The following is a 24,876-nucleotide window of genomic DNA, read 5'->3' as shown; positions in this document are numbered from 1 at the left end:
TATAATATAGGACTAGCATGTATGATGACCTATATTCTGTTCTAAAGGGATCGCATCTCTCCCAGCTCCTGGGACCACACCAGTGAGATGGCTCTGACGGTCTCCAAGGCCCCCACCATCAAGCACAAGCACCAAATAATCAGGCTCATACCACTGACCAAACATAGCTAGAAATAGCCTTATCTCAGCATACTGGATGTTGACCCTATAAAATAAAACAACGCAGACTCCCCCTCAAGTTCCTGTATGTTTCTGCACGGCCCAGTAATCAATTCAGGCACAACAGAGATACAATCAATAAATTCAACTTGACTTCGCTGGCTTGCAGAGCTAAGGCTTTATCTGATAGACTGGGATTCTTTGAGAAGTACACTCCCAGAAGATCCATGTGATACAGTTGAAGAGAGTTTACCTTCTTGAAGGTTCCCTAGCAGCATGGGCATTAATTAGGTCCCAAAAGTAGCATCCTGTATTATTCTAAATCCTGTCTAAATCAGTTCAGCCCTTGGTTTCAGACACAGCCCAAGGCAGTCAGTTCTCAGAAACTTTGCTTGTCCCTGACACTGCTCAGTCTTCACAATGTGGATGGCATTTGGAAGTATTCTGTGTGGAAGACTGAGTCAGCCCTGCTGTGCCATAGACAAGTGTGAACATAGGCTCAGCAGTGAAATTGATTTAAAATGCTCACAGCAGCTTGGAAAGTTGACACTGGTGAGTTTTCTCTGTTTTTAAGGAGAAGGGAAAAGCTGACTGAACAGTTTCAAAAAGAAAAGATCATTTATCCTCTGCCCGTTTCCCATGACTGTCCAGGTACCAGTGTTTGATTTTTTTCTCTCTTGTTAGAAAAAGTGTCCCTCATTCAGCAACCATATCTTCACATTTTTTCAATTATCTTCTATTCTCATTCCAATCATTTATCTAGAAGAGTGCAAGGTTTTCTTGGGTGGAAAAAGCAATTTTATGTAACCACATAACTTAATCAGAATGATAGATCATGTTTAGGACTTAGAATGGAAATATAGAATGTTCCAAAATTTTTGAAATGAGTTCACAGACCATCCCCCTCCTCACACTTTTTTTTTACATCTCCAGAAATAAAACTTTTATTTGTTACCAATGAACATCTGAATTTTAAACAGATTCTTGGACTGGTGGTTCATACCCATCAGCCCGTTCAACTTTACTTCTGTCTCATCTCCAGTAGCTTTTCCAGAACTTCTACCTTCACCATGAAGCTCCATGAGTTTTCCCAATTCAAACTTAGGTTTCTTCAGCATTTTTACTTCTCTAACAAAGACATCATGGAGTGGGTAAACAGACTGGCAAGCCTTTTCTGTCTTTCGCAATACTGTCTGGAATCAATTCATTGACCACCTCTTTTATGTCATTTGTCTGCACCTCTCCAGTCATTATCTCCATCATCTTCTTCCGAATCTGGCAAACTGATGGTGAGCCTAAGAGGTCTTCTGAATCTAGTTATTGCACTTCTTAGTGAAACCAACACAGAATAGACAAAGCAAATAACCATCAGTAGTCTTGACATGATGGACCTCAATCATGGTCTGTCATTTTTTTTGACCAAAGAGCACATTTTGTCACGGGTGAGGTCCATGCCATGGAAGTTTGTCAGGCAGTTTTTTCCCTGAACATCCTCCATGATCAGATTGAATTTCCTGAAAACAATGTCATTATTCTGCAGATCAGCAAGGCTCACTTGAAATACACGACCCTTGAGGCCATTGGATGCAACTTTGGTTCCCTGGGTTCTAATGAATAGCATTTTCCCAATATTTTTTATATTAAACACTGCGGGTGCTTTCATGTCATACCAGTCTTTCTTAGAAAATGGATCAACCACTTTCTTCTCTTCTCCCTTTTTGTAGCCTTTGGTAAGGTGCTTTTTTTTTTGCTGACCACCATAGTGCCGCTTGGAGAGCCAAAAGGGCCCCCTCCCCACACTTTCATGCTGATTATCTAAAGCAACAACAACAAAATCACCTATTTTTAGAACCAGTTGCATTACATAATAAAATTGCCTTGCTAAAGTTTGTATATCTGGATAAAGTGATGGAAATAAGCTCAAACTTTCAATTTAGTGCTGCTAACACATAATTGGGAAAGCAAAACTCACTTGAATGACAGTGATATATTTTCTGTGGTGGCCTGAAGTAACATCTGCCTGAGTGAACAGGGTCAAATATACTGAGGTACATCCAACCTCTCAACTTTCAGTTTTTGGAAAAGAACGAATACAATTTAGAAATGGAATATAACTCCCTCAGAAAAACTTCCCTTTTCTATGACCTTCTGTATGTGAAAGAAAAGGTCCAGTTAGGACCCCCCAGTCCCCTTCAGTCTTGTGATCCTGCTCACTTGCCACCCGGACAGCGGCCTGAGAGTTGTCCGGCCACACTCCCTGGAGTTGTGGTGGGAGTATCCACCCAGTCTCCACCTTTCCTCTGCACAGACCCTTGGGCCCAGGTCTGTGGACTAGCATCAGGACCGGCTGGGGGAATGGCCTCCACGTGGGGGTGTGGCCTTCTCTGAGGCATCCACAGATATATTACCCACCCCTAGCACTCTCGACTCACATCCAACCTGTATCACTTAATTCTGGCCACCTCAAACACAAGACTACAATAATCCACTGGCCTATCTCAATCCAACAAAAGGACAGTATGCAAGAAGCTGTTAAAGTCCAATATAAAAGAGCATCTCCTCCAACGCTTTACTAGATGCTTATCATAAGCCACAAATTAATGTGTGAGATGAAGGACATATTCTAGAAGGGAGAAGGTTGAGAACCATTAACTGACCTTATTCAGAATCCTTTCCCGCAATAAGAGGGAAAACTGCAAGTGAATCTCAAGGTTCTACCTTTGTACAACCACAACAGCATGAAGAAACAGTGCAAATCTCCAATATGAGGAAAGGATGAAGAAAGGATTACCGAACCTTCAACAGGGGTTACCCACAAATACGATCTCTCCGATAAATAATTCCAAGATGAAATGCTTAAGATGTTCAAGGAACTACTCAAAGAATCAATACAGCAGACATCCAGAAAATTAAAGGAAGAAATGAAAGAAACAGTGGAACAGATAGTTGAGAAAATACAGGAAGAAATGAGAGCAGAAATAAGAAAGCTACAAAAAGAAGTGTCCCAAATAAAGGAATTGGTAGATGAAACTGAAAACTCAGTGGGTGCCCTCAACAGTAGAATGTCTACAGATGAGGACAGAATTGGTGATCTTGAAGATGAGCAACAGAAATCGTACGGGCAACAACAAACAAAACTGTCAAACAAACACTGTTCTCACATTGTTCATCGATTTGCTCAAACAGGCCCCGTAAGTCTCTATTTTGAGACTTATTGTTACTGTGCTTAGCATATTAAATATGTCATGGGTGTCTTGCCAGGCTTTTCTGTGTGGGCGGGATACTCTTGGTAGCTTGCTGGTCTCTCCAAGAGGGGTGGAGGAATCAAACCCGGCTCAGCCAGGCTGGCTGCGTGCAAGGCAAACACCCTACCGCTGTGCTATTGCTCCAACCCTAACAATGGGAAATGAAACTAGCTCTGAGGGGAATCAAAGAACTAGGGGATGACTCCAAGAGGAAAAATGTTAGAACCATCAGAGTACCAGAGGACAAGAAGGCAACCCCAGTGAAAAAGACACAGTGAAAAAAATCTTTGCTAAAAAGTTCCCAGAGTTAAAGAATGCAGACATCCAGATCCAAGGAGCCAGAAGGGTACCAGCTAAAAGAAACCCTAATAAAAGCATTCCAAGGCATATCATAGTCAGAATGATGGATGCCGTGGATAGAGACACAATTCTGTAAGCAGCAAGGTCAAAGAAGGAAATCACATACAAAGAAGCATGCCTTAGATTTACAGCAGACCTATCAGAAGAAACCCTCCAAGACCATAGACAATGGTGGGATATAGTAACAAAACTAATAAAATAAATGCCTCACCAAGAATACTTTATCCAGCTAAACTCTCACTCAAACTTGATGGAACATTACATCATTTTATAGATAAACAACAATTCAGGAACTTCATAGACTGAAAAACAAACCAAAAAAAGGACTAAAAGGGCTCCTGTAATTCCAGAAGGAAAACACCCATAAGCACAACAAACCCTTACAGAAAGAAAAACAAAATCTTATGATAATAATCTTTCTCAATGTCAATGGTCTATATCAACAGACACAGAGTGGCAAAATGGGTCCAGAAAGTGAAACCAACATACTGTTGCCTAAAAGAAACTCATCTGAACAGTCAGAACAAACAGAGACTCAAAGTTAAAGGATGGAAAACAATCCTGCAAGCAAACAACTCCCTCAAAAAAGCTGAGGTTCCCATACAAGTATCCGAGAACATAGATTCTAGGTTGAAAAAGATTAGAACGAACAGCAAAGGTCATCATCTATTTACCAAAGAGTATGCATAACAAGAAGAAATCACCCTCTTAAATGTATATGCACCTAATGAGGGACCAGTTAAATACTTAAAACAACTGCTAACATATTTTAAGGACATTGCCAGCAATACAATGGTATTTGAGACTTCAACATTGCCTTATAACCTCTGAATAGGTCAACAAGAACAAAACTCAGCAAGGAAACACTGGCCTTAAGGAAGAAATAGAAGAGAGAAGGCTAACAGACCTATACAGGGATTTACAGCCCAGAAAGAAAGAATACACATTATTTTCCAGTGCACATAGAACATTCTCTAAAATAGTCCACATGTTGGGTCACAAAACATACCTCAATAGAATCAGGAAGATAGTAATTGAATCAACTATATTTTCAGACCATGATGTGCTGAAGATAGAAGCAAATCACACACAGATGCGGAAAACCAAATCAAACACCTGGAAATTAAGCAACTCAATTTTGAACAATGAGAGGGTCAGGAAGAAAGTCAAGGACGAAATCAAAAGATATCTAGAAACGAATGAGAATGGCACGAGCTAACAGAACCTATGGGACTCAGATAAAGCCATGTTAAGAGAAAAATTTGTAGCCTTGCAACTATTCCTCAGGTGGGAAGAAAGGGTCTACATAGAGAACTTGACTTCACAGGTCATTATCTTAGAAAAAGACCAACAAAAGGAATCCAAGCCCAGCTGAAGGAAAGAAATAATAATACTTAGAATAGAAATTAATGACATGGAACCCCCCCCAATTCAAAAGGTCAATGAAACCCCCCCCCAAAAAATCCAAAAGTTCAATGAAACCAAGAGCTGGTTCGTTGAGAAAATAAACAAGATTGATAAACCACTAGCAAGACTCACAAAGAAAGAGAAAGACAAAACCCTAATAAACCGAATCAGAAATGAAAAATGGGACATCACAATAGAAATCAATGAAATTCAAAAGATCATGAGAGAACATTTTGATAGTCTGTATGCCATGAAACAAGAGAACCTAGAAGAAATGGATAAATTCCTGGATTCATAGAATCTACCAAGACTGAGCCAAGAAGACTTGGAATACCTGAATAGACCCATTCATATCAAGGAAATCAAAACCATACTTAAAAATCTTCCCAAAAACAAAATTCCAGGCCCATATGGATTCACTAGAGAATTATTCCAAATATTTAAAGAAGACCTATTGCCAGGTCGCAAGCTTTTCCAGGAAATTGAAAAAAAAAAAGGAACTCTCTCAAACAGTTTCTATGAGGCACATATCTCTCTAATACCAAAAGCAAACAAGGAAACCACTAACAAAGAAAACTATAGGCCAATATCTCTGATAAACATGAATGTGAAGATCCTCAACAAAGTATTAGCAAATAGAACCCAATAACTCATCAAAAAGATCATACACCATGACCAAGTAAGAGTCATCCTGGGGATGTAAGGATGGTTTAACATTTGGAAATCAATCAGCATAATTCTTCATTTCAACAAAAGTAAAGATAAAAACCATACGATCATATCAATAGTCACAGAGAAAGCTTTTGACAAGATCCAGCACCTGTTTATGATGAAAACTCTCTCCAAAATAGGTTTTGAAGGAACTTCCTAAAGATAGTCAAAGCCATCTACAACAAACCGATGGCTAGCATTATCTTTAATGAGGAAAAACTAAGGGCCTTTCTTCTAAAATCAGGGATAAAACAAGGATGCCCACTATCACCACTTCTGTTCAATATAGTACTGGAAGTACTTGCAATAGCAATTAGGTAAGAAAAAGACATTAAAGACATCTAGATAGGAAATGAAATCAAGCTCTCACTATTTGCAGATAATATGATAGTATATCTTGAGAATCCTAAATCCTCTGCCAAGAAACTCCTAGAAACCATAGACTTGTACAGTCAAGTCACAGGCTATAAGATCAATGCCCCAAAATCCATGGCCTTTCTATAGGCAAATAATGAGACGGGAAAGTGACCTGAAAAAAAATATCCCGTTCACAATCATGCCCCAGAAAATCAAATACCTCGGAATCAGCCTAACTAAAGAGGTAAAGGACCACTACAATGAAAACTAAAAAACACTACTCCATGAAATAAAAGAGGACATGGCGAAATAGAAACAGATCCCCTGCTCATGGATAGCAAGAATTAACATTGTCAAAATGGCAATACTCCCGAAAGCATTATACAGGTTCAATGCAATCCCTCTAAGGATACCCATAGCATTCTTCAAAGAAATAGATCAAGTACTCCTGAAATTCATCACTGTATCACTGTCATCCTGTTGTTCATCGATTGCCTTGAGCAGGCCCCAGTAACGTCTCCTTTGTCCTAGCCCTGAGATCTTAAAAAGTCCACATTCAAGGGTCTATCATAGTGAGGAGAATGAGACCCATCATTGTTAATGGTTTTTGGCATATTGAATACGCCAAGGGGAGTTTGCCAGACTCTGTCGTGTGGGCAGTATACTTTTGGTAGTCTGCCAGGTTCTCCAGAGGAAGAACTAGATAATAAGATAATAAGATGCTTCCAGAAGCAGGGTTTTATAGGCTCTGGGTCTTGGCAGTTGATGGAATTACACAGTGCCAGGGTAGTTGGTGGGTGTAATGCCTACATACTGAAAGATGGGGGATCTGGGTTGAGGAGGCCCTAGTCCCAGTTGAGCAGGCTTGGAGATCTACACCCCGGGTCCCACATACCAGGGTTCCTTGCCTGGTTCCTTTCTGTGTGAGGCTCGTCAGAATGTGTGGAGAGTGGTGCTAAGCATGGGTGTGGCTGGAACCGGAGGTCTTCAGCTGCCGCGGCTCTGCTCAAGGTGGGGAGGGAAACTCAACCCACCCTCCTCCAAGGGTCCCCATTGACGATAGCCAGGCACGGAGGCAGGAGACTCTGTGCTGTTCTCTTCCAGGAGCAGGGTTTTATAGTCTCTGGGTCTTGGCTGTTGATGGGATTACATGGTGCTGGGGGCAGTTGGTGGGTGTAACGCCTACATGTTGGAAGATGTGTGGGTGAGAAGGCCCCAGTCCCAATCCGAGCAGGCTTGGAGATCTATGCCCCAGGTCCTGCACACCTGGGTTCCTCGCCCATTCCTTCATGCGTGAGTCTCTGCTCGGGGTGGGGAGGGAAACTCAACCTACCCTCCTCCAAGCGGCCCTGGTGAGGACAGCCAGGTGTGGAGGCAGGAGAGTCTGCCTCCAAAATCCATAAGGTACATTGAAGACAAGGTCAGCAAAACCCTCCACAATATTGAGGCTAACGGTATCTTAAAGACAATATTCCACCGACCAATCAAGTAGAAACAGAGATAAACAAATGGGATTATCTTAAATTAAGAAGCTTCTGCACCTCAAAAGGTACAGTGACAATCTACAGAATACAAAGACAATCTATAGAATGGGAAAGGATATTCACCGAATATGCATTCAATAAGGGGTTGCTATCAAGGATATACAAAGCACTGGTTGAATTCCACAAGAAGAAAACATCCAACCCCATCAAAAAATGGTGTGATGAAATAATCAGAAACTTTCCAAAAGAAGAAATCTGAATAGCTAAAAGCCACATGAGAAAATGCTCTACCTCACTAATCATCAGGGAGATTCAGATCAAAACAACAATGCGATATTATCTCATGCTACAGAGACTGACCCACATCCAAAAGAACAAAAGCAACTGGTGTTGGCACAGATGAAGCAAGAAAGGGAGTCTCTTTCAGTGCCAGTGGGAATGCTGACTGGTTCAGCCCTTTTGAAAAACAGTAATGACGATTCTCAAAAAATTAGAAATTCAGCTCCCATTAGACCCAGCAATATCACTCCTGGGAATTTATCCCAGAGAGGCAAAAAAAAGCATAGTTGAAATGACATCTGCACTTCTATCTTCAGTGCTGCACTGTTCACAATAGCCAAAATCTGGAAAAAAACCCGATTGCTTGAGAAGAGATAACTGGTTAAAGAAACTTTGGTACATCTACACAATGGAGTACTTGCAGCTGTTAGAAAAGATGAAGTCATGGATTTTACATACAAGTAGTACTACATGGATAGTATCATGCTAAGTGAAATGAGTCATAAAGAGAGGGCCAGGCAAAGAAAGATTGCATTCATTGGAGGAATATAAAGTAACAAAATAAGAGACTAACACCCAAGAATAGCTGAGATATATTCCAGGAGGTTCACTCCATGGCTTGGAGGCAAGCTGCACATGGCAGCAGTAAAGGCAGCTTAGACAGAGAAAGGAGCACCAAATAAAGGGTGTTGGGAGGATCCTCCCAGGATGGGAGATGAATGCTGAAAGTAGACTGTAGACCGAAGAGGATTACCACTCAATGCCTCTTTTTCAAACCACAGCACCCAAAAGGAGAGAGAGAACAAAAGAGAGGGAGAACCCACAGAGTCAGAGGGGGATGGGGGGATGGGGGGATGGGGGAATGGAAGGTTACTGGGATTGTTGTTGGTGGAGAATGGACACTGATAGAGGGATGGTTTCTCGATCATTGTATAACTGAAGCCCAAGCACAAAAGTCTGAAATTCTACAACTGTACCCCATGTTGTTTCACTAATAAAAATTTAAAAAAAGGTTCAGATAGTATTAAAACTATTTTCATAATTTAATAGCCACAAAGAGGGGGCTCCTAAATCTACAATAATATTTGAGTCTGAATTGTTTTCACAAAGTGTGTGTTTTCTGAAGGTTGGGTGGTGCTCTATCTCTCCCGCAACCTGCTTTCGATAGTCTCGAGCTGTTTCCCCCACCCCAGGGAGGTCGATGGTGATGGGCAGGCGAAGGAACGAATGAGGGCCAGTTGGGTCGGTATCAATTGTAGTTTATTCCAGTCTTCACTCTCACCTCTGATTCTGCCCTCTGGAGCCCAAGCTCCCGAGTCTGAGTCTCAGCCTCAGCCTTAGCCTGAGTCTCTGCTCTCTTGAGCCCAAGCCCCTTTCAGCTTACAGTCTTAGTTTATATAGCAATCATGTGGGGTGGTGACACAAAGGTGGATAGAACATTAACAAATCAGCAAAGAGAGGTAAGACCACTCCTTGAGGAGAATAACTCAAGGATTAAATCTCATCTAAAGAGATTTATTCCAGATTACTAGGAGATCTGCTCAAGGGTGGGATCCCAATAAGGGTGTATTCTTTCCTCAGCTATTAATCTACTTAAATGGCTGTAGTAAGTCTACTTCAATATTTCTAGCAATGTCATTCTGTATGAGCACAGTAAGAGATAAACTTACAGTCTGGTTTTTCCTGAGGACAACTCACTATATATTCCGCTATATATATATATATTACAGTCCTCAGGCCAGGTTAGTATTCCTAGTCCCAGCAGGGTCCTAGTCTCGGCATTACTTACTTTTGGATCATGGGAGCGTTTGTCCATGATCATGCCCTCAATTTATAGTTGAGTATCATGGCGCTTTGGCCTGGCCCATTTCAATGCCAGGGTAGCTCACAGCTTTCCCTGGGTCCATTCAGTCCCTCGTTGGGACCCTGCTTTGGGGGTTCTAGGAAATAAGGGGAACTGAGTCAAGAAAGCAGATGCCTAGGAGTAAATATTATTCGGAGTCAATCAACTCCTAAGTTACAAAGCATAATATTAACTGTCTTCCTGTGTCCACACAGAAAGGACGTTGCTTTAAGGCAAACTATGCAAAGGACATACTTAGAATACAAGTTCAGTGTCCTTAGAAGGATCTGATCTTACAAGCTAACAGAATCTGATTAGGGAGAAAAGGTGATTAACTGGCTGTGGAGGAGAGCACAGAGAAGAGTTTACAGATAAACAGAGGAATGGGAGTGACTCGGGAGCACTGTGATGGGTGTAACTCAATAAACTTGAGCTCCCTGTGACAATGTTATTCTACAATAAAGTTTATGCTTGCCTTTACTGAGCTTGGCAAGTGTTGCTGTTAAAACATTCTATAACAGATAATACTAGATTTTCAGCTTAGTCTCATGTCCTGATAATTAGGATACATGAATTTAGTTTCTTTTAAAAAACACAAAACAAACCATAAAACAGTGTTTTGTTTTGTTTTCTGTTCAGTAGCAAAACAGTCAAGTTTTTATCAGACTAGAGAATTGTGTTCAAGCTCAATGGACAGACAAGGATATTCTGAGCATTATTGTTTTGTGTTCCTTAGAGTCCAATACTGTCCTCTCAAAGATATGCACATTAGTCTAGAAAATCATCAGTCTCTAGGGGTCAAATTCTCTGATTCCATAAAGGCTCATTAGCAACTAAAAATTGTTTTTAGAACATCATGTATCTCCATCTGGAGATTGGAACCACTTACAGAATAAAATAATTTCATAAATTGTTTAAAATATAAACAGGTACACATGCATATATATATATACTTATACATATACAAATTATATGTGTATACACACACATATATATAATTTTTAAGAAGTTGAACATAAAAGTACACTACTCCCTCTCTCTGTTTTGGTGGAGGGAGGTAATACCTGGTGATTCTCTTGGCTTACTCCTAGCTATGCACTCAGATATCACTCCTGAGCATGCAGGGAAGTAAATAGGATTCTGGGAATCAAACCCTGATCTATGTATACAAGGCAAAAGCCTAACATCCAGAAGTATTTGTCCACTCCTAGAGATCTCTATCTCTTTGGCTGAGGAATGAAATATAAACACAGCTATGAATGGGAGTTAAAGCAATTAAAAAATAAATCAGTGCTTCTGGATCAGACACCAGAAGAGAAGATGTGATATTCATTTCCTTTGACATTTTAGAAGAGGGATTTACTCAGGCTGACACCCAGGTCAAACACTGGGTTATCCAGTTCAAATACCAAGACTCTAGTTTGATTGTGGAAGAATGACGCTGTGATCTACAATGATAGAAAGCATAGAAAGAATCATGTGGGCAAGTCATTGTTAACATGAGGGTGTGTTACTTGTTTTTACCACAAAAATATCCATTAATTGCCAATATTAAACGTTGTTATCAAGAGAATGTTGACTGAAGAAAGTCTCTGTGAAAACAACAACAACAAAATTAAATTAAATATGGACTTGCCTTTCAGAATAATGGCAAGGACAGCACTCTAAAAATGCAGCAGGGGAAAAATGCTGAATTTTCAATATTCCTAACACTGTTTGACTAAGTCACAGGGAGAAAATAACTGAAGGGACAGAGAATGAAGGCAATGTGGGGATGCTAAGTCATATATACTTTTGATAGTCATTTTAAAGCATCTGAAATTTATTTACTTTGTTTTTTAGAATTTTTTCTTATTTTAACTTTTCCCCCAAATGTTATTTTATTAAAATACGATAATTTGCAATGTTATTCATCGTTGGGTTTTAGATGTATAATATTCCATGACTGATCCAGTCACCCGTGTCAAGTTTTTTCCACTACTGTTCCCAGATTCTCTCTCCTACCTTCTCCCTAGCCTGCCATATCAACAACAGGCACCTTTTAAAGTTTGAATATTAAAGTTTGAGACTTATTATTTCAGTGCAGCTGACTCTGGTATAGATATTTAGTTCTGTCATTCCTTAACACCTCCGATGTGCCTTGACCCTTGGACTTGTTGCCTCTCATCTGTCTCTTCTCTCACAATCCCTTCATTAACTCTCTTTCCTTCTCCATCTTATACTTTGGGACAAGGATAATATAAGACATACTTACACGCGGCCAACATGGCCGACCCGAGTTCGATTCCTCCGCCCCTCTCGGAGAGCCCGGCAAGCTACCGAGAGTATCTCGCCCGCACGACAGAGCCTGGCAAGCTCCCCGTGACGTATTCGATATGCCAGACACAGTAACAACAAAGTCTCCAATGGAGACGTTACTGGGCCCGCTCGAGCAAATCGACGATCAACGGGAGGGCCTTTACCTTTACCTTTTTACCTCTTTAAACAATTATGTTTCTTCACCTAGTGATTATAAATACCACATTTTATATAAAGCATGGTTTAAAAGTATTACAAGTCTTAATTGTTCTTAAATTTGACTTTAAGTAATGATATTTGACTTCACATTTATACTAGAAAAATGTGAAGAGATGGCACTATTAAGTGTAAAAGTTAGACTAGGAAAAACATGCTAGAAATGAAACTACTGAAGAAGTTAAGGCAAGTAAAAAATAATGATGATTTGAAGTCGATTAATCACATCAAAATTGAAATTTGTCAGATTTAAACATAACTTGAGAGTAAAATAAGATAAAATTCAACCAAATATTAGTCATGCTTATATATGAGAATTTTAAAAAGTGACTAAAGATGACCCATAATTTCCTGGTTTGGGAAACTGAAAGCAGAGCTTTAAATAGGAAGTTGTTAGCATATAGATGTGAGATGTCTCTGCTAGAATAGATGAGATTGCCCATAAAGAGTATATAGCCATGTATGGCTAAATATAGCCAACATTTATTGACTATTATCTGGATTCCAGGAAGAGTGCTAAGCACTCTCCATGACTTATCTTGTTTAATCTTTGTAACAACTCTAGGAAATAGGTAATGTTATTATATCCCATTTAAAGACGCAAAAACCATGATTTTAAAAGGTTATGTAATTTTTCCATGACTATACAGTTAGTAAATGGTGAGTGCTATTTTTAAATTCATATAGTCTGAATCCAGAACCTATAAGCTTAATGACTGTTATTACTGTCTTAAGAAAAAGCTGTGTATTTTGAACTGAGCCTTAAAAGAGTCCAATTTTAAAAGCAAGTGGTGATGGATTAGCCTCCAAAGCAGAATAGAATAGAGGGGGGAAAATGTATCTTTAAATTAGGAAAGTAAAAGTTATCATAGAGGAGTTTGTTTCCTGAAGAAAAATCTGGTCACTCTCTCAAATGATTCTAATACAAAGTCAAAAAAGTGCCAATTATATTGTATATTTTCCACACTTACATTGACAATTATAGCTTCCCTAGAGTGTTAAGTACATGATTAAGCCAGTGTGTACACACACCACACACACACACACACACACATAATATATATATACATATATATATATAAAATTAGAAAATAAGAACATAGAATTTGAATTCACATGTCATTTTTGACTTAACAAGAATGGTTGAAATGTAATGAGAAAAAAATGTAACATGCTGTAAGAAGTGAGTTAATAGGAGTGCAAGGCAGAGGTGGAATGTGTGGATATGCAGAGAAATGGAAAATGTCTATCTTGTGGCAAAAGAGGGCTGCTTTAAGCGACCTGCCCCCAGAGAGTTGACTATTTGGTTTCAGTCTTGGTCTTGGCTTTGAAAGTCATCAGATTGCTTTCTTAATAACCTGATGACAAGGAATTACCCATAAAACTAAAGGTGTGAGTTCAGATAGAAGAGGGCCACTTGGTCACCAATCAGGCCCATTACTTCAGAATCTGCTTGAAACTCTCTTTTATATATTACTCATGTTTGATGATGAAATTCTGCAAAAATCAACCAAATTTATAACCTAACACATTGCAAAATACATAAGTGATGATGGGAAAAATAATGGCCAATAGTCAAACTGCATCCTCTTTTGGGACTACAGAAAAACTAGAAATTAATGAAAATAGTTAAATGTGGAGCACAGGAAGATTTTTATTTCCAAATTCTAAAGAAGTCCACTGTAATTATTCTATGGGAATCTATGAAAATTTTATATAGCACTTTTTTTTTTAATCTGCCTCACATTCTTTAACTGTCATTGGATCAACCCAGCTGCATGTGCGAAGTGACATGTCAGCTTGATGAGCCTCCTGGAACCTTGCCATTTTATCTTGGTCCTGCCTGTCTTAGTCCGTTTGGATTATTATGATAAAAATATCAAGTGTTGGGTAACTTATAAGCAATGAGAAATCCATTTCTCATAATGCTGAGTCTAAAATTCCTACATCAGTGTCTTATGCTTGTAGACTGATGAGGGCTCTTTGAGGTCAGACTGTTCTTTCCTCGAGTGGATCATTGAAGACCATTCATGGCATTGCCAGAATCTCTTCCTGGCTCTGTGATCAGGGGACACTCTTTTTGCTAGTTTGGTTTTGGTTTTAGGGTCATAGTTGGCAAATCTCAGGGCTTACTCTTGGCTCTGAACTCAGAGATCACTCCTCCTGGTAGTCCTCAAGGGACCATATAGGGTCTAAGGAATTGAACCCAGGTCAGCCATGTACATGACAAGCACCCTGTCCTCTGTACTATTGCTCTGGTCCCTCAGGGATCACTCTTGGAGGTGCTCAGCAAAGTGTATGTGGTGCCTGAGACTGAGTTCAGTTGGAACAGCTGCAAGGCAAGCTCTTTACCTGTAATAGTATTTCTCTGCTCCATTAGGTTATTACGTAGTAGAGGGAGTAAGAGAACTCCGCTAGGTCTTCTATAAGAATGTTAAACCTTATTTTTTTCTTTTTGGGTCAAACCTGGCAATGCACGGGGTTACTCCTAGGATTGGACACAGGAATTACTCCTGGAGATGATCAGAGGACCCTATGGGATGTTGGAAATCAAACCAGGATCGGCCGTGTGCAAGGTAAACGTCCTATCCACTGTGCTATCACTCCAGCCCCATCCTTTTAATAAGGACTACAACACTGTAAGAAAACCCCACAACCCTAAATCCTAGTACCAAATATTGGGGCAGGTATTTCAACATGTAAATTGTGAAGCCCACATTGAAACAAGGGTAGACCCCTTCCCATAATAGAAAGTTCTGCAGTTATTTGGTGAATAGGTTATTTTATTTTATTTTATTTTTTAGGTTTTGGAATACATGCTCAGAGGCTACTCTTGATTATGTGTCCAGGGGTTATTCCTGGATATTGAACTGAGGTAGACACATTCAAGGCAAATATTTTAACAGAGATACTTATATGTTGGGACCCTAATTGCTAAATAGCATATTGTATCATAACATCATAAGCTATATACCTCTCTAAAGAGTGCCACCAGATTCTGCACACTTCTTACTTATAGGATATCAGTTTCAGCAATGTATCATTCACCACGGAAGAAATAACTTAGCCTGTCTTAGGAAATACATACCAATACATTTTCACAAGATTTATTTCCTCCTTTCAGGCATATCTCCGTCAATTAAAATTTCTAGTACTGAAAATTTGTTCACTAGTCCATTTATCATGATATTCTGGGTGTATTAGATAAGGTCAATATACTGTGTTATGAGTTGGTGAGCAAGACAGAAAGTGTTATTTTCCCAAGGGGTAAGATGATTAAATGCACTGTGGTCCTTTGTCAGTTGAAAGAAAACTGCTTTTCATGGTCTTTCTGAATCTGTAGAGAGAAAAGCAATTGCCAGACTCAAAGCTGCTTACTAGAGAATAAAGTATGTGAAAACTTGCCTCCAAATGTAGTGCCATAAAACTAAACTTTTATTATACTAATGAATTCAGTAGACCAAGAATTCAAACAAAGCTTAAATGGTTTCTCTCTCCCTGTTTTACTATGCCTGTTACTTCAGTTGAGAAATTGCAATAAATGAGGATGACTAAAATATCTGCGAATTGGTTATTCAGTCTTACATCTGCCAGGATCACTTGAAGACTGTTTAGCTTTCAGTGAGATCAACCTATACATGACTTGTGATTCCTTATAGGAAACGGACCTCAGGAGAAGCAGAATTTTAACATGATTACATAGTATTCTAAGAAACACCTTTTTAATAAAAAAAGCACAACCTTTATAAATTATTTGGATGTAAACTTAGAAATAAAAGTTCTTATGCTGTATTGCATATGTTAAAATAGGTCACGTGTCTTGTTGTATTGTTAGGCATCATACGGTATGTAATAAATTAACTGGAAATTATTGATTAAAATAAAATATTATTTTGACAGTTTTTGTGGACCCAGAATCTGAGTGCAGTTTTGCTGAACTGTTCAACATTTTTAGAAAGTTATAACCAAGGTTATCAGTCAGAGCTACTGTCTTTTCTGAAGTGTTGATTAAGAAGGGTTTGCATCCAAGACCAGCATGTAATTGATACCAGGATTCAACTCCTCACTGCTGTGTCTTGAGGAACTCAATTCCTTTTTGGCTGTTGTCCAGAAACTCCCCTCTGTTGCTTGCCATATGGTATATCCATTGGGCAACACACACCAGGACAGGTGGCTGCCACCAGAAGGAGAATGTGATGGAAAATGTGAAAAGAAAAAGATGAAAGAAAGTGTTATGTACACAAATCATCAAAGAGAACATCCCGATATTTTTGTCATAATTGCTTTCACTAGTGCAAGTCATTAAGCTCACCACAAATAAAGATGAGGATGATACTAAAGTTTGTCTACCATACCAAAAAGAGGGAATTAATGGGGTGATTTTATAGACTGCCTTTTATTATCTGGTCTCTGATCCTTAGTAGTCCATAGGTTTTCCATGTTCAATAAACATTTATGTTGTTTCAAGTTTCCCCTGATGGCCCATTGCATTGTATCACCAATTTCAAGTTCAGAGTTTCACCATTAGTTTCTTTTAGGAATGATGGTCTTCAAGTATAGTTTTTATCAGCCTGTTGACTTGTCAACCAGCGACATATTATTTTGTCACTCAAATGCTCAACTTATAGCAGTGGAGCTGGCATGGAGTAAGTCCTAAATATTTTCCTATCAAAAATGGGGGAAAATTGCAAAAGGAATCACTGATAGAAATTCTGAAATATAGACATATGTAGGATAACACTGTTTTGTCACACCCATCCCAGTGCTCCTGAGTTACTCCATTCTTTTGTTTATCTGTAAACTCTTTCTGTGTTCTCCTTCTCAGCCAGTTAATCACCTTATGTCTTTTGCATAGTTTACCATAAAGCAATGTCCTTTCTGTATGGACAGAGGTAGACAGTTAATATTATGCTTTGTAACTTGGGAGTTGATTGACTCCAAATAATATTTATTCCTGGGCATCTGCTTTTTTGACTCAGTTGCCCTTAGTTCCTACCACCCCAAAAGCAGGGTCCCGACGAGGGACTGAATAGACCCAGGGAAAGCTGTGAGCTACCCTGGCATCGAAATGGGTCAGACCGAAGCACCACGATACTCAACTATAAGTTGAGGGCATGATTACGGACAAATGCTGTCATGATCCAAAAGTAAGTAATGACGAGACTAGGACCCTGCTGGGGCTAGGAAGACTAACCTGGCCTGAGGACTGTGGAATGCATAGTGAGATGTTCTCAGGAAGAACCAAACTGTAAAATGATATCTCTTAGTGTGCTCATACAGAATGACATTGCTAGAAATATTAGAAGTAGGTCTATTACAACTATTTAAGTAGATTACTAGCTGAGGAAAGAACACACCCTCGTTGGGATCCCACCCTTGAGCGGATCTCCTAGTAATCTGGAGTAATCTCTTTAGATGAGATTATATCCTTGAGTTAATCTCCTGGAGGAGTGGTTTTACCTCTCTTTGTTGATTCGTCAATATTCAACCCACCTTTATGTCACCGCCTTATGTGACTGCTATATAAACTAAAAGACAGTAAACTCGGGGGGGGGGGGGAGAGTCAGAGTGAGAGGGGCTCAAGCTTGAGAGAGAGAACAGCCGTCCCAATCTAGGCCACACACAGCGGCTCTAGAGCACCGGACGTGGGCTATGAGACAGAGCCATCCAGAGATCCCGTGAACACACAACCTTCAGTGTGCATAAAATTTTCACAGACATACAAATGGAATCTCCCTAAGTCCTCAAAAACTAAAAATAATTCTCATTAGTTCTCCTCTTTATCTCCTTGAAGATTTTGATTTATAAAATCACATTAATCACTTTTTAATTGGAGTAATCATGTAATGTAAAAGTTTATTATGTGTATAGAGGCTACTTGCGTTGGCACTTAAGATATCAAAAGGTAGGACTAGTGGGGTTAGATGGTGCACAGATGGAACTCAGGGTCTTTCTCACACATGCTAGGCACATATTCTTCCATTTGAGCTGTATCTCTTGCCTTTTGAATATGAGATTTTAACTATCATAGAATATTTTATGTTTGAGTCTCATTTGTAGGACACTAGTTTGAAAGATCTAATAAATGAGACTCTGCAAGCCAGAACTAAACGGTGGGATATAGTGAGGAACAGAATAAGCTCTCAATGAAATTAATGCCTCACAAAGGATACTCTAGCTGGGTACATTATTATTTATGTTTGAAGGACTGATACAAAACTTAATAGATAAAAAATGAGAAGTAGACAAAAGCTTAACAGGAATTTCATAACTTCATATTCTTGAAAAAAAGCAAAAAGCATTAGAGTTTCTTTAGAAGAAAAAGCAAACTTCACACACTCATAACTTCTACAAAATGATGGAAGTACATTATTTGATCTCAATTGTCTCACATGATGTCAATGTCCTAATCAAGAGGCACAGAATGGCTGGATGAATAGGAAAACTGAACCCAACATTCTACTCAGTATATCAAATATATCTAAACAATCTTGGTAAATTCAGGGTTAAAGTCAATGGCTGAAAAACAATTGTAGAGGCAAGCAGTTATGAAAAAAATACTGGGGAGACCATTCTTAAATCACCTGTAGTAAAAGTTATATTTTTGTTTCTTTTGCGGTTTATGCATTTAAATAATTGCATATTCAAATAACTAGTGTATATTTGAAAACTAATTTAAGCTTTTTTTTCTATTCTGTGTTTATATTATTTTATAATATTAAAAATGCTTGACTATTCTATGGGTGGTTCCCTCTACTAAAGAGTATGTTTTTTGAAGAACATGCATTCAGATGCATGTTTTTCCAATACCTAGAATAGTTTATACGCTAAGTAATAGTTTGTCTAATGAAAATCTGATTGACAAAAGACTAAGGAAGATAGCTCCAGCAGGAGTTTTCTACAAGGCCACTCTTACCTTCACATAATCCTTTTGGAATATATGTTAGCCCAACTTCATTGCTTAAATAATTTGCTAGTTACTAGTTTTATAACTTCAAGAATACTAGATTTTATAAAGCTGAAAAATAACTGGATATCTGTCACTCAACAGTGATGAAATGCAACTGGCATCAGAGACTCTAATGGTAGCAATGGTACTTTATCTCATATCTCTCTGTGGACTCTCACACATTTCTGAATGAAGTTACAATTTTTAAATTGGTGAAAGAAAGTGAAATGTGTGTAATACCTGACTTTTTAATTGTTTCTTTTCTTTCTTTCTTTTTTCTTTTTTGGTAGTAGTGCAATATCCTTAAGAGAAATCAATCTAATTTTTACTAGCAAAATAATTGTTTCTAAATAAATAGAAAAGAGTTATTGCTACTAAAATAATTATGTTAATATATCTACTTAGCATTTGAAGCAAAATGAATTTAACTGCTGTGGATGATGTGTCCTTAATACAGTTTGATTTTTTTGTTGTTGTTGAATATTTTATTAGCATCGTCTTCTTTTAAAATCAGGGTAATTTATTTCTGTGTGATTGTAATGGTCATAAGAACCTCTGCTTATATAAAATAAGCCTTTCTGAATCTCATCTTCTGTGAAATGCATGCTTGTCTTTTGTTTACCTATACAAATGATTATATTTTTATTTTTCAACTTTATTTAAACACCATGGTTTACAAAGTTGTCCATGATGCATTTGTTACAGGAATTCAATATTCAAACACCAATCCCACCACCACTGTGATCTTTCCGCCACCATTGTCCATATTTTCTGATCCAACCTTCAAGCCTGCCTCCATAGAAGGATTAATATATTTCATATTGCTTGTTATCATTATCTGGCTAATGGAATTATCAAAAAATATTTCAGTAAAATAAATTTGTGAAATTTTTATCTCACCATCAGGACAGTAAGTCTTTATCTGAGGGATTACTAAGATATTCTTGCTAGTTGAGCTTTCTGTGTTGATGTTTTTGTTAATCTGGCTTAGATGGCTTCAATGTTATATTTCCAACCAACTGGTATCTTAGTATTGTAAAGTTTGGAGATGTCACTCCAGAAAATCCAGAATATTTTACTGGTCAGTGAGCTTACATGGTAGCAGTCTCACCTTAACAAAATTTCCATATTGAAAACTTAATCCTTGATATAATCATACTTTAATATGAAACCATTGGTGAGTTGAGCCTATAGGAAGAAATAAGGCCCAGCTTATAAAACATGAGAAACAAATGTGAAAGAACTAGCCAATCAGTGGTGTTTCTGTTAAAGCACCAGAGAGATCAAGAAAAAATAAATTCTTGTAAACTGTCATAATTATTTAAAATAATTATTTAAAACAAGTGACTTCAGTTCACTTATATAACAGATCTTGGTTTCTTCTAAATAAATTTTACCAATTTAATTTGTGTTTAGTGTTCTCTTTCATAAGCTCCAAAGTAAAAGTTAAAATGAAGGCATTTTATGTCCCTTGGAACTCTCAATGAAGCCAGCAGAGTCCTAAATGAGGTTGATTTATTATGTCTTTACTGGAATATGTTAGCTCTCACTGTTATAAAGGGAAAAGTTAAGGAGCAAGTTTCAGATAAAGGAACACAGAGATTTGAGATTTTTCTCCGTGTGTATTTTGCCGGTTCCTAAAATGTAAATGCAGTTGGAACATCTCTGCTGAATATATGTGTGTCATAACAGACAGTTATGCCTTTTGATTGGAGAAAGTAAAATGTCAAGGCAACTGTATCAGATGTTATCTTCCTAAGCACAAGTTATCTCACATAACTAGTGAGGCTGCTCTGGGTGTAAAGGATTTCTCAACACACTTATTTCTAGGTTTATTTACCTGCTTGCCATGTACCAGTGATTAATCCTTGAGTTTATCTTTGTTGTTGTCCTTCTCTATTTTCCTCCATTAAGTGAGCTAAATTGAAGAGTATCTAGTATAGATAAATTAATGCATTTTTCTCAACTAAACATTTGAATATAAGCAAGTGTTTAAATATGATAACTAGATAAAATATTTTGCAATAATCTTAGGACTGTATTTGTTCATGGTTGAGTTTTCATGGTCATGTGGAACAGAATTTAGATAATTTTTTTTCTGTGATGTAGGAGTAGCTTAATATTTATACTTACTATGTAGAATTGAGAGAGCTTTTTTCCATCAATTAACAATTGTGTAATCAAACAAATTAAACATAATAGCAGATTACCATTCTATTTATAGTAAATTGATTGCAAGTTTATTGGTTTCTGCTTATCATTTCTTTACATATGTTGATAAACTATATAAAATATTTCAACAAAAATATCATTTTAAATTTTCTCTACTTCAGTGAGCAAAATGAAATAGATCTTTTATTGTTGCTAAGTAGAACTAAAATATGTGGTATTGTCACAAATAAAACAACAACTCAAATACCACTGCATGACTAATATACTCTCTATGATGTCTTCTCATTTCTTTTACAATGAAAGACTGAAATATTGCTTAAACCTTAATGCTACTTTATCTTCCTGCAGCAAAGAAATTAAAATTTAGGGACATGAAAGATATCTAAGTAAATTTTGGAGCTATATATACACTGTGATTTCAATACACATATATGTTAAATGAAAGTGAATTACAAGTGAATTACATTAACAAGTGGACCTTTAAGAACTAGGCATAATGCACACTTTTCACACCTGACTTTCAGTGACATAATTAACCAGGGGTTAACTTAATGCAAAGTGCAGTTGAAATTGAAGCGCTATCTGGTTATTTCTATTCAAACTCTATTCTTCCTCAGAAACTTTGGTTTCCTCATTTTTCTACTGAGAAATGTGTCTTAAAGTCCCTCAGAGGACTGAAGTTTTATAGTTGCATTCATTTCACCAGTGAAAGAAGCAAGATTAGCTTTCTCTTTTTCTCCTAGGTTCCATTCCAACTTTCTGCTATGCAGTCATTATCAATTACCAGAGAACATTAATTATGTAAGATTTTTTTTATTTTTAGGAAAAAATCTCAAAAGTCATTATTGGTTACATAAATAAGCTAATATTATCTAGGTGTCGGGGGTCTTAATACCACTTTATTGAAATAGTTCGTATTTGATTAGATTCAATAAGCCCATAGACATCAGAGAAATGGGATCTACTGGGAAATCTTGAGAACTAAATTCTTCTCATTTTATAACCTCAATAGGTTATCAGGGAAAAATTTAAGAATACATATATTCCACATACTCACTGAAAATAGATGAGCATAATGGAAGATATTGCTTAATAGAAAAGAAAATGGAAGGGAACAAACCCAGAAAATCTCTAACTTCTGATCCCATTAGTTAATTGTAGTACTGTCTATCCTCCAAAAATCCATCAGAGTCACTTTAACTGTAAACAAACAAGTAAGAAGACCCATTCTTGCACTAGCAGTGATTATGTTAATAGAACCATCATGTTCCATTACTACATTACAGTGTGTCCAAAAGCCTCTTTTCAAGTTATGACTTTAGTAACAGAAGACAGTTAAGTCTAGATAACAGTGATTATAGTTTATTTCAATGCCTAAAGGGAAAACATATCTCTCTCAATGAAATGGTTCTTCCTCTGCCTATGATATTAGGGTTAATAAGTGATGAAATATGTGTGCTGAAATATTATTACTGACAATACACAGCACATTTTTCTTTTACTGATATTTTGGTTAAAATTGGAAATAAAATTATACATGTGAAGTAAGGGAATAATACCCCTATTTTACATTCTTTAAAATAGATGTAATCATCTGCCAGGTTTTCATATTTTAGACTTACTCTGGAATATATATCTAAGCAAATATTTAAAATATCAAGGCACTTTTTACTTTATTCTTTTGGATTCCTACCCAACATATTGGTTTATAAATGTGCTTTCTTGCTGTCTCTTATAGTGACGTTAAAGTTCCAAGTGACAGCGCCCTATTGTGAGTGCCAACAGGGGAATTATTAGTTTCCCAATGAAGCATTACAGTTCAGTTTTGGATGTCATCCTGAGAATGTTCACATCAACTTAAAAATAAAAGAAATATAATCTTTTCAGAGAAAGTGTCAAAATTTGGCAAAATACTTTTATGAAAAATTGCTGTGCTCAATATATACTGATTGCTGCAATCACAATCAGAAATTCTACTGAAAATATATTACAAGAAATAAATACACATGGTTTCTGTCATGAATGAACACTCATAACTTTATATGAAGCAACATTTTTCACCCTTTGTTGCCAAGAAAACACAGAGGATAAATGTATATTGCATGTGGTGTTCGGTCTGTACGTGAGTGCATGTATTTGTGTGTGTATGTGTATATTGTTGTGCTGGAGGATAATTTGAGAAAGTTTAATGCAATTTTACATCCTAGCATTTCTCCTATGTGGGAAAAGTATATAAACCTTACAGAGTAAAACCCTGAATATTGAAAAAAAAAATCTGTGACAATTTTCTTTACCTTCTTTCTCTTTCCAGTAAAATTCCATTAAGCTATATTTTAAACACCATATGAATAATTGCAGTAGAATTCGGTGATATAAGAATGATATTGGATGTAATCATGATGTTTTATTTATTTTTATCATATCTTCCTTGGTAGACCATCAATATGTTCACTATTTTTAATGAACTAAACTATTATTTGATTAGACCAGCCATAAGTCTATATTTTTAATCAACTAAACCTACTAGGTTAATTATTATAGATATAAGTAAAGTAAAGTAAAGGCCCTCCCGTTGATCATCGATTTGCTCGAGCGGGCTCAGTAACGTCTCCATTGGAGACTTTGTTGTTACTGTGTCTGGCATATCGAATACTCTCGGTAGCTTGCCGGGCTCTCCGAGAGGGATTATAGATATGTGTGTCCTATATAGATCATTGCTTTCTATGAACTGTATAGTATAGTACACTATATTTGGTTTTGCTAAACTCAATTAACCAAACACTGAAATCAAACAAAAAATAAATATTTATTAAAAATAGTACTTGTGGGGCTGGAGCAATAGCACAGCGGGTAGGGCGTTTGCCTTGCACGCGGCCAACCCAGGTTCGATTCCCAGCATCCCATATGGTCCCCTTAGCACTGCCAGGGGTGATTCCTGAGTGCAGAGCCAGGAGTATTAGCATGAGAGAATTTTTAATGATTTCTACCACCCTCGAGAACATCATGTGACTACTGCAATGGGAAGAAATGGGAGATAGGCAGTCGGCAACTACACCACCTCTGCTTCGCTGATGACATCTTCTAATAACACCAAACATTAGCCACGTGGCACAAATGCTGGCCGACTTCAACTGTGAGTGTGGAAAGGTAGAACTATAGCTGAAACTCATGAAGACAATGTTCATGAGAAACGGACTCATTCCTGACATTTCATTCACTATTAATGGAACGATCATCTCCAAATGCAGCAGTTATGTGTACCTAGGTCAAGAAGTTACCATGATGAATGACCTGGCACTTGAGTTGCACAGGAGGAAGAGAGTGGCTTGGAACGTCTTCAAGAGCATCAAAGAAATAGCTAGGAGGACAAAAAATCTCTGGCTCTGGGCACATATC

The 24,876-nt window shown here is 37.6% G+C and overlaps 1 pseudogene; it reads right to left on the bottom strand.

Annotated features, from left to right (window-relative positions):
• Positions 1 to 1,131: 1,131 nt before the first annotated feature.
• LOC130026860 (40S ribosomal protein S3a-like) lies at positions 1,132 to 2,020 on the bottom strand (annotated as a pseudogene).
• Positions 2,021 to 24,876: the final 22,856 nt, after the last annotated feature.

Source organism: Sorex fumeus, unplaced genomic scaffold (assembly GCF_029834395.1).
Source record: "Sorex fumeus unplaced genomic scaffold, SorFum_2.1 ptg000035l, whole genome shotgun sequence".
Taxonomy (NCBI): domain Eukaryota; kingdom Metazoa; phylum Chordata; class Mammalia; order Eulipotyphla; family Soricidae; genus Sorex; species Sorex fumeus.
The sequence above is the reverse complement of the archived record's forward strand: the minus strand, read 5'-3'. Positions and strand labels throughout refer to the sequence as shown.